Source organism: Tachypleus tridentatus, chromosome 12 (genome assembly GCF_004210375.1).
Source record: "Tachypleus tridentatus isolate NWPU-2018 chromosome 12, ASM421037v1, whole genome shotgun sequence".
NCBI lineage: Eukaryota > Metazoa > Arthropoda > Merostomata > Xiphosura > Limulidae > Tachypleus > Tachypleus tridentatus.
The window spans coordinates 16,779,409-16,801,616 of NC_134836.1; positions in this window are offsets into that span (position 1 = coordinate 16,779,409).

Below are 22,208 nucleotides of genomic sequence, written 5' to 3' on the forward strand. Positions count from 1 at the left end.
TGTACTTTCGAACATGTTCTTACAATTATAAACTACATTGGCTTCTAGTTTGTTTCTTGTCTAGAATAATTACTCACTATATAATGTGATGCTTAAGTCGTCTATTGTTTTTTTAATAATTATTATGTTAGTTTTATCTGGGAATTGTAACATAGACGTAAAAGATAAAAGCAATCAGAGAATTAGTGTTGTCGTAGCAGTAGGATGAGTAAGAAAACATAAATTAAATTATATATACTGGTGTACATTTTCCTACAGCCGGAATATCCATTATCAAGCTCAAGATAATTTATGTAGAAGGAAAAGAAAAACGCCTGCAAAAAGTCGAAATTAAACATTCTTCTAATAGTATGGCGTATTTAATAGTTTTAAAACATTTAGTAGTTAGTTAGCTAACAAGTCTACAGGCGATCTGGTGAAAAAAACAAGTAAACACACTTAACAATTAGCTATACTATAACTGATAGACAGTTTATTTTAAATCTTTTCTTTTGAATTTAAAGTGCTGAAGATAAAAATATGATTGTTTGTTTGTTTTTGAATTTCGCACAAAGCTACTCGAGGGCTATCTGTGCTAGCCGTCCCTAATTTAGCAGTGTAAGACTAGAGGGAAGGCAGCTAGTCATCACCACCCACCGCCAACTCTTGGGCTACTCTTTTACCAACGAATCACTATTGACCGTCACATTATAACGCCCCCACGGCTGAAAGGGCGAGCATGTTTGGCGCGACCGGGATGCGAACCCGCGACCCTCAGATTACGAGTCGCACGCCTTAACACGCTTGGCCATGCCGGGCCTTTTAAATTGTATTGACTTTTTCAAACGACTTTAAATGCACATAGTATCAGTGATTGCTTTCAAACTAACTGAAGAAAACAAAGTGAAAAAAGCCATAAATTTAAAATTTAGGAAAGCAGACATTTAGCTACCTTCCTTTCTTTTAGTTAAAAGATATAATGTGTAGTTTCGCTATCACGTTTTGTATATATCGTTGAGTAGCATCACGAAATAAAGTATTGAAAATCTAGATAATTTTTACTACCAACAATACCTAACACATAATACATCACTGAATAAAGTGTTTTAAAACACACAGATATTTTCGACGTCCGACAATACCTAGAACATAATACAGCCTTTCAAATAAACGCTGTTATATAAATATTTAATTACGAAAATATAAAGACGTTTTTTCATACTTACAAAATTATACTGAGTTTTCTGGAAAAGAAGTTATTTCAAAATCGCAAAAGAAAATAAATAATAGTTCCCTTATAGTGTTAACTTACTGCTGTTTCTTTGGATCGTTTCAACTTTTGACGACCACTGTTTATTTCAATGATATGGAATCCTTTTCCACCTGTTCAAATTTGCTTAAATTTGGTGAGTCGTAGAGACGAACATAAACACAGCTGTTACGACACAAATGGTCTGTAAACTAGAAGGTATAACCAACATACCAAGATTTTGAAAGCTTTGATGGTGGTCAGTTTTTGATTATGATGTCGTACACTTGATCATAAATAAGAAGGGCTCAGTAGAAAATATTGACGCCTATTACGTGGAAGTACTTTTATTGTGTTAAGAAAACATGTTTGTTAGAAATATAAATTTACTAACCGCCAAAGTTGAAATAAAATTCAATATCTGCCAAAATTTTATTGTAATCACATAGGCAAAGAAGAAGCATCTTTGGTACAATGCTATGATATAAAATGTATTTCTTGTTATGTTTTAATATTTTTGCTTAGAAAATAATGTTTTGAGGATAGGAAAGTGTGAAAGGTCAAGTTAAATCCCTTATTTTTAATGTTTGATAAAGCAATTGAAATTTTTTTTACAAATGCGCTCTATTATAAATCAGTTTAGGTGTTTCTGGCTCCACTAGAACTCTACTGCAACCTTCACATCTTCTGTAAATAAATTAATGGTCATGTCAAATGGCAGATATAGACTCAATAATACTCTTAGTTGAAGAGCTGTCAATTAGATCACTTACAGAACTATAGCGAAATATAGATCATTTTCTCAGGCTTAGTAAGAGGATACACAAATATGATGTTTTAATCTATAGAGAACAACCAATTCATTAATTTATATTTCAAAACCGCAGAAGTCAAAAAGTTATATTTAGCGTTATAAGCCCTCACAGTTAACTGTGCAATTAAGATAATTAAGTGTTTTGTTGAATGCTTTAAAATGCAAATTAAAGCTTTACCTGAATATCAGTTTTGATTCTTCACGCTCTCTAAAAAATAGCGAAATTTTCAGCCAATAACTTTTTATCTTCTCCAGTTTAAAAACCTCAACTAATTAGATTCCATGTCAAAGATTAGAATTAGTTTTACAAAAGAAACATTCTCGCACTTACAGTTTTCCAACCATTGAAGTGATTTGAGAATTTGTTCTTCTTTTAACAGTATTTGTTAATTCAAATACGAAGTTCAGAGGTTCCTTTTTAGAAAGAAATTATATACATCGTCTTGACATTCAATTGAAGCATATTTGTGACATTGTTAGTTTTAGTCATTTGTTGATACTGAATTATGTAAATTTATGATATAGTCTCTTGTCAATTGACGCTTGTTTTGTTTAAGAAGTTTAAGTTGATGATTTCAGTAACAGTAATTTTACTTTGAAAAACATTAGTTATCCCTTTAAACAGTATATAAATAAAATTAATTATAAATTATAACGTTTATATTTAACATATTTGCGGTGAAAACAAAATATCCTCTGTTGTACATTCTTGTATGTTTAAGAAATTAAAGTGCAAATAAATTATTAAATGTGCGTAATGTTTAAATAATTTCAGTTACTGGTTTATGTAATTAAACGTTCCCACGAATATGTAAAACATCACTCTTTGTTATTTATTGTTGTAATTACATTATGGTATTCGGGGTTATAAGCACATTAGGATTCAACTGGATCTACAAGATGTGCTTATGTGTATGAAGAATTTAATGATATTTTAAGAGTAAAGTTTATTGATGTATTTTAATTTACGGATGTATTTAAATCTTTTTCTAGTGTTATTAAAGGGCTAATTATTTTATAAAATACGCACAATTCTAGCATATACCACGTATTACTTATTTGATAATTGAATATAAAAAATTGCTTTGTAAGTTTCACACCTGCTTGGGATTTTATTTATTTTCTTGTATGAGCGCAGTAAATTTTTGCGGGTTAATACGAAATGCTCTTTACATAATATTTAATTATTCGGTGTAACAAACTGCACACAGCACTTATACATTGAAGTGACTTACATAAACAGATTATTTTAGTATTTGTTAACAGTACTTTAGTACTTCAAATAACCAAAAATTCCATAACTGAAGTTTATTAAAAGCTTAATAAAACTTAAGGCCTTCGTTTATGTTAAATTATATCGCATACCTTAATCGTAAATAATTGCTATACTTAACTTTGGTTGTGTAAAGCTACACAATGAGGTATCTAAACTTAGCTCACTGCAGGAAATCAAGTCCCGGATTTCAGTATTTTTAATTAAGTCCCTAAGTAACCACTAACTAATCGGGGGAGAACCAGAAGTATAGTTAATAAACACACGCTGTTGCACATTCTAACTTGGTTTTATTTAAAAGACAAATAATAATGATAAGCTTATTTGTCATACACAGTTTTAGGCCGATGCAATAAGATAAACAAAAACGTATGCATTGTTTCTGTCTTATGTTTTTATGTGTGAATGATTTTGCGTAATTCTTTTTTAGCTTGCATTGAGTGTCTGATTCCCAGCCGATAATTTTGAGCTAAAAATGTTTTTTTAAGACCAATATGAAGTTGTGGTGTCAAAAACCACATTAACGAGAAAATAACTGATAATGCTAATGTACTAGTTATTTCAAACACTGGCAGTTGATTTATTATTATTACTGGCATTTTTGGAAACTTTATTGATATGAATTATAAGTGTAACTGTCTATTCTAATAAATTTAATAAATTTTTCAGGCCAGCATTTGACTATGCTTATAAATTCAAGTCTCTCTATTTTAAAAGAAACACAATATCCGAGGTGAAACAAAAAATAGGTTACGTTAAAAGCCTGGTAGTATAATAATATAAGCGAGTTTTAAGTAAGTAGTAGCTATACGTTTTCCTTATATGAGCAATAACCAACCTAACTCCTCTGTAGCAAAATCAAAGAGATACCTTTTATTCTGTGCAAATCTTTTCAGATCATTTCACGAACTTCTAAAAGGTTTACGTACTGATTAAATAACGAAGAAATAGATTTCACAAATTCTTACAAAGTATTTCAAAAGATAAATAATTTAAATAAAACGTTTTACATGGACACAGTTTTTAATATGACAGTAAACCCATATTAAAATGTGTAGAATATATGTATATGTAAGAAATTGTATTTTAATTATTACAAGGAAAATGTTGTATTTCAATTATTTATTTATTTCAGGAGATAACATGTAGAGTATTTTCAAGTGGAAACTGTTGATGACTTCAGTAAATATATTTTAACTATATATATGTAAAACCTTGTATTTTAATTTTTAGATGTAAAACATGTATTTTAATTATTTCTTAATTTCAGCAGGTCTCAAGCTGGGACGGTAGTAAGTCTACGGATTTACAACAGTAAAATCTGCGGTTCGATTCCCCTCGGTGAACTCAGCAAATAACCCGATGTGGTTTCGCAACACAAAAAGACACACACACTTTCAAGAGATGATGTAGACACATCAAAACGTGTAGAGTGATTTTAAGTGGGGGCTATTGATGGCTCAATAAACACATTTTAATTGTTTACCTGTAAAAAAGTAAAGTAATGTAGTTTAACTATTTATTTCGATTTAAAATTACATACTTAAAGTGTGTAATTGATGTGATTGGTAATATACCTAATTCAGCACTAACGTATAGCAGTATTTTTTTTTCTTTTACGCCAAGTACAAAAACATATATATACATTGACCCAACCTAATGTTCGTGATAAAATAATCGTTGGAATACGCCACTGATATTTCTGCCTAATTTGACTGACTGTTTTATGCGATTGTGCTATTACAATATAAATGTTTTGTATGCAAACAAGACGCTAGCATGCATAACTGTTGTATTCTTACCTTTTGACGCCAAAAGGCATTAAAATATATTGCTTCATTTTATTCACTTGTATATTATGTATGTATGGCACTAAATAATAAGAGTATAACATGTTAAACACACTAATTAAAACGGTTATGAAAAAATGAATCTTATTCTAGAACAACACGTAAAATCATGAGGATGTATTAGTTGGTGCAGTATAGCTTATTTTAGGTCTAAGGATTATTTGAAATGTAACGATAACGAAGTGTACCTATGTTTGTCGTACTGGTAAGTCTCCATTCGATTTGTTTTTGAACTACTATTTTTAACTTTAGTAACGGGTGATTTGTGTGAGAAGTTTTTTTTCTCACGTATGTCTATTCCCAGAAGGGTGTAGCATTACACTGCTCAGTAAAACAAGGCAAGTGAGTTTCGAAACAAGAGAATTTACAAATTAAAAAATTCTTTGTTAGTTACTAGTCTAAAACTTTTTATTAACTCACTGCTTGTTTTAAGCTGATAACTGAATCTAACAACATATTCGAACAACGTGCTGGAAACCATCCTAATTTAATTTTTGCAAATAAACAAAACTAAATTTAGAACAAAGGAACACACAAATCAACGTCAATGCATTTAAAATGAGAAGGGTAGGGTAAATGCAATGAGATGGTTAGGATAAATTCTATATCTTTGTTACTTTGTTTAGTTATACATTTTTCCAACAGTATTTAACATAGCCAAAACAGACGCATGATAAACATCTCATGGTGTAAACAGGACTAAAAATGCTAAACTAATAAAGATAACCATCTTCCTTTTTACACATAACAATTTCATATCACAAGTTGTTTGTTGTTTTTAATTGTGTGCACATTTATTAACAATAGAATTAGGAATATCGAACAAATACTTTGCAGTTGTTAGACAAAGAGAGACTGTTGTGACAGCAAAATATCTTTTATTCCTTAATTTCTGTATTACAATATAAATATTTCATGAAATTGATTAAATCGTATTGATTACTCCAGTAATTTGATTACATATTACATTGGAATGACTGTATAGCTAATGGAATCAAATGCCAATGGTTTAAAAATATCAAGTGATTCATTGAAAAGATTTAAACTGTTACACATATAGAAGTTTAAAATTTTTATGCAACTGAAAATAAAATATTGGTTTCATTATTCCGTAAGCATTGAACGTATGAATTTTAATTATAGTTTATACAGAATTACAATGGATCAGTCTCAAGGTAATGTTATTTTAACAACATTATCTCTGGTCAAATAACGTTATCAAATAGTCATATTACACATATATGATAACTATTAATATTGATGTTGCTTCAGTATAAAAACACTGTGAACAGTTTTTGAAACGAAACGATGACAGTATTTTTTATAACAGTTCATGATAAAAATACAAAAATATTGTATATTGGTACCTTATCTGGTTAACAAACACAAGAAACTTAGTTTCTCTGTGTATGTTAAATGTTTACACAGTGATACACAAAGTCTAGCTGTGCTAATCGTCTGTAATATTGAAATGGTAGGCTACAGGAAAAGTTAACCAACAACGGCTACTCTTGTATTATTTACCTGTTAACGCACTCAAGGCCCTACGGAAGATTTCAGAAACGATCACCCCCACGGAAGATTATTTCGAGAATATGCTAACAAATCAGATTACCAACTATGACTTACTCTTGATTTTGAAATTGTTTTAGCGACAATTTAACAAATGTAGTAGACGACATATGTCTGTTATGACTCCTAAAATTTATATATTACTGATTTACAAGAAGAGATATTCATGTTCAGCGAACAAAGAATAAATCTGCTATCAGCAAAACTTAGACTGAAATTTAATATGAAAGGTTAACTTGGAAGTAATAAACCGGATTAAACTTATCCAATGTCTGAAGTGGCTTTCAGGTTGTATCTGAAGGCTAATAACGCTACAAACTAAGTTTCGATACCCATAGTGAACACAACACAGATAGTCCATTGTATAGCTTGTGTTTAACAACCAAACAAACAAATAAAAAATCTCTGTTAAAGAGGAGCTGCAAACTTATGAACTATTCAAAATATTAGTTTATTCACATCTTATACAGAGAAATTATGACCTATTAAAAAGACAAGACTCAGATTTACATGCTTCTTCTTAAACAAGTTAAACTGATGTGTTTCCACAAGAGACATTTAAAAACAGACAGACTTAATAAGAAAACATCAATACCCGTTGTTCAGACGCCACGTAAGAACTGTTGGTTGAATACAAAGACAAACATCTCTTTAGACCTCCTAACCAGATATTCCTACAGCAGGCAATTTTACTTTTCGGGAAATTAATCCAGCAAGTTTTAAATCTGGTTCAGCATTAAGTTTCTGTACCAAATTTAAAACAATGAAAGCAATACGATTATACAAACTGCAGCCATTTAAATAGATTAAAGCCAATATTTAGGGTAGAACACTTTCCTCATATACCGGAAGAACTTGGAAATAGCACGAAATATGGCAAATTTGAGCTTTTCAAACACATAGATACTTAAATAACATTTTTCCTTCATAATACTTTGCAATATTGTAGCCAATAACTTAAGTTCAGTGGTCCTAGATACGCTTGAATAAATCCTTTCACACAACTGTTGTTACAGCTGTTATATAGTACATGTTAAATTCCCTTATTTCGAAACTTCTGTAATAATTTCTATTATTATACATTTAATATAATATTTCTTCTATTACATAATGAAGTATTGTAGCATGATAAAACTTCATTTAGAAGCAATTTGTTATACCAGGTTTATATAACAATGCACACAGTTAATTAAGTTCTTCAAGTTTATACGCGACAATAAAATATGTATTTTCCCGTAGGAATTTAGGCAAAGATAAACCAACACTTTAATTAGTATTTTCTTAAATGTGCAGTGCATTACCAGATTGTCCCAAATAGTTTCTGCTTGTCGGGAGATTTCTTGAAAGAGTGAAGTTTTTTTTGTTTTGTTTTGAATTTCGCGCTAAGCTACACAAGAGTTATTATCTGTGCTAGCCGCCCCTAATTTAGTAGTGTAAGACTAGAGGGAAAGCAGCCAGTCATCATCACCCACCGCCACTTGGGCTACACTTTGAACAACGAATAGTGGGATTGACCATAACATTATAACGCACCACGACTGAAAGGGCAAGCATGTTTGGTGCAACGGGTATTAGAACCCGTAACCCTTAGGCTACGAGTCGAGTGTGTCAACCACCTGGCCATGCCGGACCCCAATAAAGTTGTATTAGAAGGATTACAAATCCAGAAAAATTACTTCAAAAGTATCACAGCATATATAATATGACAGAACTATAAACGCATTTAAATATTATTAATAATTCTTGATTTAAAGTACATAAAAGGTATTCTTAAACTTTAAAACCAAATATGTAATATAAATCTTTGTATTAGCATTCTAAAAACTAAAAATATATATATTATTAAATCAAATTACAAGTGATAGATATCTTTATGAAATTTTTATACTTTCAATTTGTTCAACTTATTTAGTAGTGTTTATTAATATTTATTTAAATATAATGTTTATTAGACCAAAATTTCCAAACGGAAGAGTAGTATTTTTTCTAACTTAAACAAATATTTATATAAGTGTTTATCACAGCTAAATGGGACTTAGAACAAGTTACCTTTATTAATTGCCCAACGATTTTTATCGCCCATGCAGAAGTACAATCTGAAGTTTCTTCAATATCTATACAATTTTGTGCAATGTTTTCTGTATTAGCTTGATTAATTATAGCCTTAAATTAGATATTCATAACCATCATATAAGATTCTGTCGCTGATACGAAAAAAATTCCTAATGTAAATAAACTTTTAAGGTAATATAATTTAATTTATAAACGCTCATGACTTTCGTATTTAATACCGTTTCTTTAACCATGTTTTTATAATGTATAGTAACTCGTTATATAACCCATGATTTCAAGAATTATTTCCTCTGTAACGACCTTAATACTAACTAGTTTGAGGTTAACCGATATTTTAGTAAGTTAAGAATCTTTACACCCGGGTGAATGACCCAATCGGCACCCATATAGGACTGGTTTGAAGATTTATTTCAATGTCTGAAAGTAAAAATAATTTTAAAATATTAATAATTCAATAATAAAAATGCAATTGTAATAAGTAAATTTTGTTTCCAATTGAATAATTTTATTTACTTTAAGAGCATCAAATTCGTAAATGAAATCGTACAGTATACTTCCGAAGGTTAGTGTTATCGACTCATTTATTTAGGCTTGTGAAATAAGTTACATTACATTTTTGTATGTGCTGTAATTAGGATCGTAGAGCGATCCCAGAAAGAGTAATTAGACAACACGGTACAGTTATTTCCTGGTGCCGTGATTGATGTCATTAATCTACCAAATGTCTTATCTTAAAGGACTTTGTTGCACAGCTAGTAAGTGAAGTACAGAAAAAAGTCTAACGTCCAGAGAATAATTACATCACCTTTATTCTACTATTTTGAAAAGTTTTTCAGAAGAGTATGGAAAATCTTTTCTAAGATGTAGTGTAAGTAGTTTCAGTTCTAATTCATTTCTATAGTAAGTTTCTTTGTTTATAATTGTCTACATGATTTTAAATTATTTGCAATATCTCATATTCTGAAATAGATCACTGTAACATTAATAAAAATTAACTTGGTGGCTTATGGGAGAAGAAAATTGGCTCATTGTGTTATATATTAATAGTTGTACTAATAATATTTTATCAGCTTTTATTTAATTTGATTTCACTAATTCATTATTATTGAACTTATCACAGTAAGGTATTTATGGAAAGTCTACAACATAATTTAATGATTACTCTTTATAACAAATATATGTACTTTTCTTACATGCTGGTCAGTATTACTGAATACATTCACATAAATCGTTTTTGATCTAAACATATGAGCTCCATCATTCTACTGATCTAATCCAAAACGTTTATGCTAATGAACCCTAACAATAACCCTATTCTTGATTACTTTGCTGCGTTGAATTTTAATTTTCTTGGTTGCTATCATGCTACTAGGAACAGATGGTCTTCAGTCGTCAAGAAGGCGACCACTCGCCGTTACAAGTAAGAATTTAGTATGTTATAGAAGGTTGTACATCACTTTAGTTATTGTTTATACCGCTTTACCATCAACGAATTCAGTGTAAAAACAGAAAAGAAAATTGAAACCAACATTTTAGATTTTCCACAAAAAACAACTGTCCAGTTGTAAACACTCTTAACTTCTCTTTTCTCTAGCAAAAACATCGGATAAAAAAGTACGAAGTATACTATATTCTAATATGTAAACACAGAAAGTTATAACAATGTCTATTAATCGCTATACTTTCAGACAAAAAATACAGTTTTAGGAAATAAGTATAAGAACTAAGATTAATTTCCCCAATTATTCAAAATTCAGACAGTATCTAAATGTACATTTACTTTGAACTAAAGCCTCAAACCTTAATACTTGATGTAATACTGGACAGACAACATTTGGTAACTTAGATCAGTTTCTGGACTACATTTTTTGAGAAGGTGTTGTTACCAAGTTAACTATCTGTCTTTGGTATTGACTAAAAAAACTCGATTTTCTCTACCTCAAACAGCCCGGCGTAGATTCTTTAATATTACTGTTAACTGTGTTTCCATTCAGGTAGCTCTATATTCCGCTTTTTGTTTCTGTTTATAACTTTCTACCCAATTTTAGTCGAGATGTCAATTTTTTTGCGTTTGTTTACAACCTTTTCTACTAGCTGGATCTGCATTCAATCTTTTCCTTCTTTCACAGCCTCATTGCTAGTTTTTTGCATATATTACTTCCAGATCACACCTCGTTCTCCTCTTCAGTGTCTTCCTTACCAGCGAATAAAAGCGAATAAATATTCGAAATGTAAGAAATGCTGCCTAATAGTGGTTTAGAGTATCAGCAGATATCTTTATATCTTACCTAGCCTAAGATAATGTTGGAATAACTAAATAGCTACGTATTGTTAAGTACAGCAGAGAACAAAGTTTGTAATTTTATAAAAATTATTTCTTTGTACAATGAATGTTGCCTGGCTTACACAATCAATTTGCATCTATAAAGTGCGTGTCCATCCGTTTCAAGCCAAAATATATCCCCATCTATCGTGCAAAAACATGTAGAACAATGCTCAGATACTGCCTAAGGTATCAAAACAAGAAATATGTTACGCCACAGTAATTTATCTCAAATATTTGTGCAGTATACGTATTGATATAGTTCGGATTTCTGTTCTTAAAACATTCAATAAATATATGTTACATACTTTGGGTAGCAAAGTCAGATTAACTTATTTACATGACTTTCTCCTTGTAGCAAAAGGGATTATGTTGGTAAAATTAGCCCATCAAGGAGCTGGTTGTGAAGTACAAGACGTTTCTATAGGTTTTCCTTCTACTTTTAGTGTACCCTAGTAATAACGCTGAGCGTGGAAAGTATTCAAAGGGAAGTGTTTGCTTTGTTAGGATATTATTTAGCAAAGCCTAGAACGAGAATAGTTTCTATGGTTCTTCTGATTTGTGTGGAATAAAGCAAATTTTGGCACCAATATTTCATTTTAATCAGAGGATGTTAAAAACATGGGATCATTATTTACAGGTTTGAGAACTAAGAGAGGATACACCAAAGGCGAAGCTCTGAGTTGCGATAAGAGATAAAACTCAAACGCTGTGACTAAAGATTCTAGTCTTTCTTACAGCGTGTGAACACAAAAGTGCTATTTACCAGTCCCTGATGAAATTTATTTTAAGTATTTCTTATAATACCATGTAATTACTGATTTTTTCAAATGTTGAAGTAGTAAACAGTTTGCTAAGATCTACTCCGATAACATAAACACAACTTTGTGTTTTTACTGCATATTTTACATTATTTACTTCCACACTCCGCAATTAAGCAAGTACTATTGAACATAACAAAATGAATATCTGAATGGAAGACTTAGGCGGTGAAAGCGGAAACAGCGTGAAGGAGCGATACCAACCATCCGAAATATCCTTTTCCTTCGTCATTCGACCACATAGACAAGTTCGGCAGAAATCAGTCAAACAGATCAAACTAAACTTGTTTAAAACTCATGATAAATATTGATCATAAAATACGAAATAAAATCCAAAAACTGGTACATATAATTTATGACTTAGGATTCTCACATTATTATTATCCTAGTGCATTTTTATAAAGTTTGTTTGTTTTTTTTCGAATTTTTCTTGAGGTAAATCACATTTTACTTACTTTGGTAAACGTGTTATTATTGTGTTATGTAACAACGTCAGAGATGTTTTCAGTAATATGTTCTTCTAACTAAGATATTTCTACTTACTTTCTGTGAATATTGTTACATACGTTTTAGATGAAAACGTAGTAAAAAATGTATAACTATGAAGTGTACGCTTAAAACAAACATTAGACACCTCATCACGCTAGGAAATAGTATTTTAAACATGAACGAAACCTTATAACACACTAATTTGAAATATTGATCAGAGAAAGAACAACTACATAGATTAAGTGTTCAGTAGTATAATGGCTCGAACTTTCAGCTCTTAGATCCAAAACCCATCGTGCTAATTCTTACATTGTAAAAGTGAAATATACTATATATGCTAAAAACAGTGTCGACGAAGCCTTTTACCTAATACCAGGCACCATCACGTCAGCTGGGATACGACAGACATACGTACAATATACCTCATTTCTATGTAGGACATCTCATATCCATTTAATAAGATTCAGTGTCTGTGTTTCCAATCCTATGTGGAACAATTAATATCTATGTAATAAATTTCAATGTCTATGTGTGAGGTAACTTAATCTATACTGCTCGTTGCACCTAGTTCCAAATGGTATTAAACGAATCGTCTCGATTGCGAGGTTTGTACAAAGGTAAAATTTTTCATTCAACTCCTTGGAAAACCCGGTTATTTCGCGAAAACATTTTTACGGGTGCCCTAAATTTGGCGATGACTTACTTTCGAGCACATAGATAGGTAGGACTACTATTTACCATTCGTAACTTGGTTTGAAAATAATTACATAATGATCACTAAACTAAAACAGCTCAAGGTAGTGGTCCAGGATTAAATTTGTATTACAGCAGTTCTCTAGATATGGTCCACGAGTTCAGCTATTAACACGCTATAAACGCACAATTAAAAGTAAAGCTTCTTTATTGACAACGAAATATAGAAGAGATAAAGGTATTTGTTATTCATGGCTTAATAACATTTACAAATAATAATAATAATGAATGGATAAATAAATCTAAGATGCTTTTTAGGGAAATTCCAAACAGGAATTTGGAAAAAAATATTGACAGCCTTATTTTTTTGAAACAAGTTTCTGTCCGCTGGAGATGTGTGCAACAAAAACTCGAATGTTTCGGTACTTTAAGATAGTTATATAGTAATATACGATATCTGAGGAGAAAGCACCTATATTCTTGTTCTCTTCTTATCAAAAAGTAAAAGGTTATTGATTCTCAATTCTTGACGCCTTTAATATTCGAAGCAAGTAGCCTTTCTCTCTCTCATAAACATTTTAGTCCCAATGATGACCGGGTTCGAATCCCCGTCACACCAAATATGCTCGCCCTTTCAGCCGTGGGTGCGTTATAATGTTACGGTAAATCCCACTGTTCATTGGTAAAAAAGTAGCCCAAGAGTTGACGGTGGGTGATGATGACTAGCTGCTTTCCCTCTAGTCTTACACTGCTAAACTATGTACGGCTAGCGCAGATAGCCCTCGTGTAGCTTTGCGCGAAATTCCAAACAAATGAAACGTTTGAGAAGGAATTTTCTGTTTTCATTAAAAGGTTTTTAGAGCACTTACAACTAACAAAATTGGAAATATGATACAGATAAACAGCAACGTATAGTGTAATAGTAAGAGAAAATGTAATATTGGCTTTTATAAAACAGCACACGAAATATCAAACAAGGTCAGGTGAACAGTACGCATTTATCAGAAATAGGTCTCAAGCGATGGAACAGATAGACTTACATATTTCTTTATATCTTGTAAAACTCTATGGAAAGATTGTTAAAATTAGTTTCCTCTTTTAATTTTCATTTGTTTCAGATTAAAATACTATATATTTAAACAGTAGATAAATATGGTAAACTAAATGTTCACTTACAGCATACTTTAGCCCAGTAAAAATCCGGAATAGAATATACAATTAAGCAACAGTCGAGCGTTATACTTTCTATTTAAGCATCTTCCTTCATTTTGTGCATCAGTGATTTAGGATAATTGCTTGTCACTAAAAATGAATTATAAATAAATAAGAGTTTTGTCCATGACTGCTGCGTTTATTCCAAATCTTTCCTTTTTTATGTTCCGTTATGATTTTGTGTCGTTAAATATGTCTCATGTTAATCAATAATGCAGGCCTGCGAATTTAAACTTCGTAAAAGTTATTTTGATTTTATAACGGATTTTACATAATTCAGCAACTCAAATTTCGAAAATAATATTTGTTTCTATCACGTAAGGATTTTTTTTTTTACAAATCGGGAGGAGAAAACAACTCTTATTTAGATCAAATTTACCATAAATATAAAAGAGTATATTTGGGTTATTTTACACAATATCTTTTTACTATAGCGACGCATAAAAAATATTGAAAATAAAAAATAATGTCGAAATGCACGCAAAACAAATATTATCCAGAAATTGTACATCTTGCAGCCTGTTAACTGTTTATATTATATATTAGTTGTGTTTTTGTGGGTTCTAGAACGATCAGTAAAACTCTTTTCTTCGGTCTTATATAGTTTTCTTTGGTTATAATGAGCCTGTGAGTATTTAAAGTCACAATACGAATGTTCATTTATAACTTATTAAAATATTTCATATTTCTATCAAGTCGATAATATTTCAAGAGTTAAATGGAAAGGTTAAGTGAAACCAATCAATATAATACTTAAGAGCGAATCGTTTTAAATTGGAATCCATGTTGACGAGAAAACCCACTTGTAGAGAAAATTATATACGTAAAAAGCGGCTGGTATAAGTAGAGAAAGCACAATGTAGAGGAGTGAACAAAGTTTCGACCTTCTTAGGTCATCGGTAAACCTGACGATACATACATAATTTTAATTGGAATGTTAATATCAAACTGCTCTCTCGAAAAAAAAAAGTAAAATCAAATAAAGTATCCTCAAACATATAATTTTATTATTTCACAAGAAATAGAACAGTTCCTACTCAAGTGACTTTAATTATTTATATTTAAGAGAAGCAAGATGGCTGTGATTGGAAAGTAGCTAAACATTTTTGTATGTTTATCAAGACGGTCAACTACGGCGGTAAATATGGTAATCTATTTCTTTTAAAAATATTTAGAATCCCTCACATTGTAGATAAGTGTTTTTGGAGATTGTATGGTCAACAAGTGTTTACAATAGCAATAAACCGTATTATGGTAGAATAAATCATTCAACTGCCTATTCTATAAGACAAAATAATAAGAACACTAGAACCCTAAGCATATTCAATTAGCCCTTACTTGATGTTACTGAGACATTATAGATGCTTTTTAACGTTCAGTATTTCCGAAATGCAAGTCTGAGTAAGTTTTATAGAAATTATAAATTTAGGTTGGTTCTACTGCTTCTCCGATGATAAAACAGTACAAGAAACTAAAGACTGTTTCTTGGTACGTGATTCAGTTACAAATAAAGACACTCCTGGCATGAAGTGGTATTCGTTTTATTGCCCCGTTTTGTGTTCTGTAATACTTTAAGCTTTTATACTTCCCGTTCAGGAAAACTTTAGATATCAGGAAATTTATTTGAATTTTTCAACTAAGCACTGGTGTATCCTCAAGGTCTATGCTGTACCACGTTTAACTATTTATGAGTACTTTAAGCAAGTTGAATAAGTCCTCTAGTTTTTCATAGAAACTTAAGCAGTTGAAGATAAGCAAAAACAAGTATTGCAAACGTTTCTTTATTTAACACAACTGCAATTATTATCCAGCCATAAAGAGAAAACACGTTATGTAAACACTATATACAGAAATATCAAAACTAATAACAGTGTCAAAGTCTACACAGCTTTATATACTAAATGAAAAGTGGAAGGGTACAATAAATATTATATTCAACCAACAGTACACAATTGCACGTTACACAATTGAACGTTACGTTAATTGAACATTAACCGAGTATTCATGGGTTATTTGATTCCCAAACTATACCTTTTGCACTAAAATAATTGTAGAATACCGTGTACATATTATTCAAAATAACAGTGAGCTATCTGTCGTTGATGTGATAGCGAGTTCGTTTCTATTGAAATAGATGTAGACTGGGAATATCACGTACATGCTACTCATTTCAGGGGCAAAACGCTTGTTATTGTTATGACACTAAACGTATTTCTTTTGTACTGTATAAGGCAGTGAATTATCATGGACACACTTCTCACAATAGCAATCAAATATTTTGTGCCTCTCCAATATTAATTAAGGTTGTAGGTTTGGTAGTCACTAACTCTCCTGACAGTTTTAAAGCAAGTAGTTTCAGTCTTGGCAGGTGGACTCCAAGTGTCCCGGGAGTAGGGAATATTTTATGTATGTGGCATAATTCTTAAGTGGTGCTTGAAACGAGCATAGAAGATATTGTATTCCTGATAATAATGTGTTACTATAACACTCAGTCTATACTTGAGAAGCCAGACAAGGTCATGGGATATTCTGTACGTTATAGTAGCAACAGAGGCCAAGTATTTGTGGATATTATAGCACTAAGTCTATAGTTATGAAGCTAAACAAGGTTATTGAATAATATATACACTCTACTAATAACAGGGATCAAGGATTTGTGGCTATAACAATATAAACTACATGTGCTTTACTAGATAAGGTTATGCAGTATATTACACGGTCAACTGGTGAAAATGTTAAAATATTTGTGATTTGTATAACGCATAGTCTACACCTGTGATACCAGACAAGGTTATGAAATATTCTGTACTCTCTACTAACAACAGCAATAAATTGGTGGTTACTATAGCCTTCAGTCTGCACGTTTGAAAGTAGAAACGGTTATGGAATATATTGTACAATCTATTGATAACAATAGCCAAATATTCGTAGTTATTATAATGCTCACTTAGTATCTGTGTATGATTTTTGCTTCCCAAAGCCCCTCCCCAGTGGCTCAGCGGTATGTCTGCTAAAAATCGGATTTCGATACCCGTGTTGGGCAGAGCACAGATAACTCATTGTGTAGCTTTGTGCTTAATTCAAAACAACAAAACAACAACAGCTTCCAAAAAAAAAGGTAAAGTATACATATATAGTCTTTACATCTGAAATTGTCTGTAAGGTTTGAAGTTAAACATAAAGCTACACAATGGTCGGCCCGGCATGGCCAAGTGTGTTAAGGCGTTCGACTCGTAATCCGAGGGTTGCGGGTTCGAATCCTGGTCTTACCAAACATGCTCGCCCTTTCAGCCGTGGGGGCGTTATAATGTGACGGTCAATTTTCACTATTCGTCGATAAAAGAGTAGCCCAAGAGTTGGCTGTGGGTGATGATGACTAGCTGCCTTTCCTCTAGTCTTACCCTGCTTAATTAGAAACGGCTAGCGCAAATAGGCCTCGAGTAGCTTTGCGCGAAATTTAAAACAAACAAACAAATACACAATGGTCTATTTCTGCTTTTCCCATCACGCGTATCGAAACCCCGTTTCTAGTTTTGTAAGTCCGAAGACATACCGCTGTGCCACTGGGGGGGCGTCTTTAAGAAAGAACTATGTACTTACTATGCTCTATTTTAGAATTTTCACGCAAAACCCGAACGAACCGTTAAGCCGAGGTTCGTGCAAAGGTGCCATCAAATCACGTTCATTACTTTGGGTCATGGAGTAGTTATAACAGTGACGGTCAAATATTATTATTCTGTCTGGCAAGAGTTGCCCATAGAGGACTGTGAATGGTGTTGACAGGTTTCTATTCTTCTTCAAAGCCCGGTTGCCCCCATTGGCTCAGCGATATGTCTCCGGACTTACAACGCTAAAAACCAGGTTTCGATACCCGTGGTGGACAGAGCACAGATAGCCCATTGTGTAGCTTTGTGCTTAATTCAAAACAACATCAAAGCCCGGCATGGCCAGGTGGGTTAAGGCGTGCAACTCGCAATCTAAGGGTGGCGAGTTCGCATCCCTATCGCACCAAACATGCTCGTCTTTTCAGCCGTGTGACGGTCAATCTCACTATTCGTTGGTAAAAGAGTAGCCCAAGAGTTGGCGGTGGGTGATGATGACTATCTGCCTTCCCTCTAGTCTTACACTGCTAAATCGGGGACGACTAGCGCAGATAGTTTTCAAGTAACTTTGCTCGAAATTCTAAAACAGAACAATTTTCTTCAAAGTTTTACATTTCAAGATTAAGTGGATAACTATCGAGTCTCTTAGCGCGAAATTCAACAACAGAAACGAAACAATATCTGTTCGTCTAAATTTTCTGCTTATTAGACAGCATTCAAAATGAACAAAATACAAAAGATAATCCATATCATAAATTTTGTTTACGTCCTAGCGTGTAGTTCTAAAATGAAATATAACAGGTTTGAACGCGTTCTGCTCTTGTGTTTCGTAGTTAAAGCATATGTAGGTACACGAGTGTGTGTATGTATATGACTTTTTAGGTATAATGTTTTACCGGTGGGACAACGGTAAGTTTACAGACTTACAACACTAAAATTCAGGGGTTGATTCCTGTAGTCGACACAAAAGATAGCCCAATGTGACTTTGTTGTAACATACAAACTTTAATTTGTTAGTAGAAATAATTCTTGATACACGTATACAATTAATTAACAGAATAATTCTTGATGACGAGAAACCCACTTGAAAAAAATGTATCTCAGAACGGCTGGTATGGGTATTAACACTTTTATTGATAAGGAGAGAACAACGTTTGGGACTTTTTTAGATCATCATCAGGTTAAGAAAGAGAGAGTTTGCAAATGACCGTTGTCGGACACATGTTTTATAAACGAGAGTATAAATGGGTATGGGATTGTAGATGGCGTTGCAGTTGGATATTAGACATAAAGGTGTTTCTTTACATTGGTTCAATTTTGGTTTTAGTTGTTGTATAATTAGGACTTCTTTGATTTTGAGTTTGTTTATATTCGTTTCCTTATACCTATACCAATTAATAACCTAACATCCAACTGCAACAACCCCTACAATCCCATACCCATTTATACTCTCGTCCCTGAGACATGTGTCCGGCAAAGGTCACTTGCAAACTATCTCTTTCTTAACCTGAAGGTGACCCAAAAGATCGAAACGTTGTTGTTTCCTTATCAAGAAAAGTGTTAATACTCATACCAGCCGTTCTGAGATACAATCAACAGAATAGTGCTAGTATGTTGCATATTGTAATGTGGTTTTTATTTGTAGTGTATGCATGTAAGGTAATCATACCTGCTTGAGAGTTTAAATGACAGGACAGTTTAAGACGTTTTGACAGCATTAACTCTATGTAGTAGAATACAGTCGTTAACAATGTGGTTAAATTTTGATTACGTTATAGATGCGCATCAGTTATTTTTCTCTTCACATTGTATATTATAGCAGATAGTTCTTCAATGATTTATTACACATATATATTCTACAGTGCAAAACATGGAACGTTGACGAACACGTATTAGCTCATGAATTTTACGAATGTATTTTTCCAACTAACATGTTATACAATAAAATAGTTAATTTAAATATTTGTAACTATGACTCCAAGAAATAAATTCAAATATATAAGTACGAATCATCTCAAACTGCAGTCACAGTTCAAGATTTTTAATATTCATATATTTCCGAATGTAGGAAAGTTTGGAGGCTACTTCCGATCAAAAGACCAGTATAATTTTAAATAAATGTAAATGTTTTACTAACATTCTAACAAATCTTCAAAAATAAGACTACCTTACGTGTTTATTTTGGCTTTACGAAGTTGAAATAGTATAATAATGCCTATTCCATATATATATGTTTATTTTATACAATATTCTCTCTAAAATATCACTCTTATCTGACTGTAAGAGTACATTGTCAGATTATGTGAAAAATACGTCATCTAAAACCTAATAAAATCTCAAATAAATTCTGTTTTTGATGTTTTTAGAACACATAAAGTTAAGTATTAATTTATAATCTGTTACTAAAATTACTTTATTAGAGAGTTTAGTAAGCGAATAGGTTTAGTTTAAACTATGATCAAACTATAAGGAAATAATTAGATATGTTACTTATTTAGAACAACAATTTTAATTTATTCTCATATATATCTTTTTTGTTCCTACGTAAAATAATATATAAGTGTTTGCTTAATCAGTTTTACTCGACTTTTTATCATTTTACTTAAACTTTAACCTTTATTTGTTGTTGAATGTGAAATATCTACTACTTATATTTGTCTAAGATTGAACGATACAACTGCGCAAAAGATGTCACACTTTACCGGCTGAAGATATTTTTTGTTACAACAATAACTTCTGTTCACTAAGGCTTACTAACATATTTTTCCTATTATTTTTTTTTAAATACATGATAACTTTATTTAAATAATCTTATCATAATTACAGTTTTGAGAGACGATAAGTCGAATTTAAGTTGTTTTTTGTAAAATAATATATATATTTTTATTATGTACGAACTGATAGGCAAGTAACTGAAATTATTAAATAACATCGCCTTACGTAAATAGGAATTCTGGTAAATAGTCATTTCCTTTTTCAGACCGTTTTCGTGAAGCCTCATGACAATCAATAAATAATGAAAATAGAAATAAAGAAGAAAAACGACTGAAAAAAAACCTGTGAAAACTAATTCTACTTTAGAGGATAAGTTTCAGTTCCACACCGTGTATGGTTACAAGTAAAACTTCAAAATTTCTGAAGAACTTACATTTCAAAGAAAAAAATTATCTATAGCAACGTGTAAATAAATATTTAACTTTTATTCTCACCTATAACTACTAGGTTTATTTTAGTATAATCGAACTTTCTTGCACTTTATATTGAGTTACTGACTTCTTTTTACAGTTATCTAGAAACACTCATGGTGCATAATTGAATCTTTTCACAGGTAAGAAAATAAACATACGGTTGTTAGCAGCTGTTTTCAGATATCACCACAAAACGACTTAAGTGACACCTGCACAAGCCGCAAAAAAATACCCTCAACTCTTGCACGGCCGAAAAGTAGTATTTAACCACCACCTTTTTAAGATACCCACAGCCCTAGACTTGTATCCTGTCGGGCCACACTGGACTTTTTCAGTCCGAGAAATCTTCTGAGAAAATCGTGTAATATTATTTAGACTTTCTCCCATTTGCATCAGTATAAAATTACCTCTCAGTTTTTATTCTGAAACAGAGTCTTTTTTTATCAACTAGACAGTGAAAAAACTCGCCATTAATAATGTTTTGTATGTTCTCAGTTAATATGACACGAAATTTTAGACTACGATAAGCGTGCACAACCAGAAACTTAATGAAGTGGTTTTGTTGAAGAAATATTATGGTACTTTTACCAAACTGTTTACACTTGTACAACTAGAAACTATTGCTATGATTATTATCTAAGTTATACTGTTAACTTCCTTCAGCTACTCTAACATTAAAACATATGGTTGAGACGGTTGAGAATGGTCAGGAATGTCAAAAAGCATTTAATAAACGATAATTTTACCAAATAACTTCCTCTACTTATATGAAGAATAACATTTTGCTACATGTAATGAGTCTTCAGCGTAAAGTCGACATTAAGTTCTAGATTTGTGTTTGACTTATACAGATGACCTGATTTATTGGCTTTTACCTTTTGTGATTACTTCTGAGAGAAACTGGGGTTACCCATTACCACTGAGGGCAACATCCTTTTTTTTATGTAATAAGTATCCGGAGAATTGCATGTCATTAACTAATTATTATTTCCAAAGAAGGTATTAAAACACTTTATAATATCTGTTACTTAAATACAGATTAACAGATGCAAATAAATTAATTACAAAGG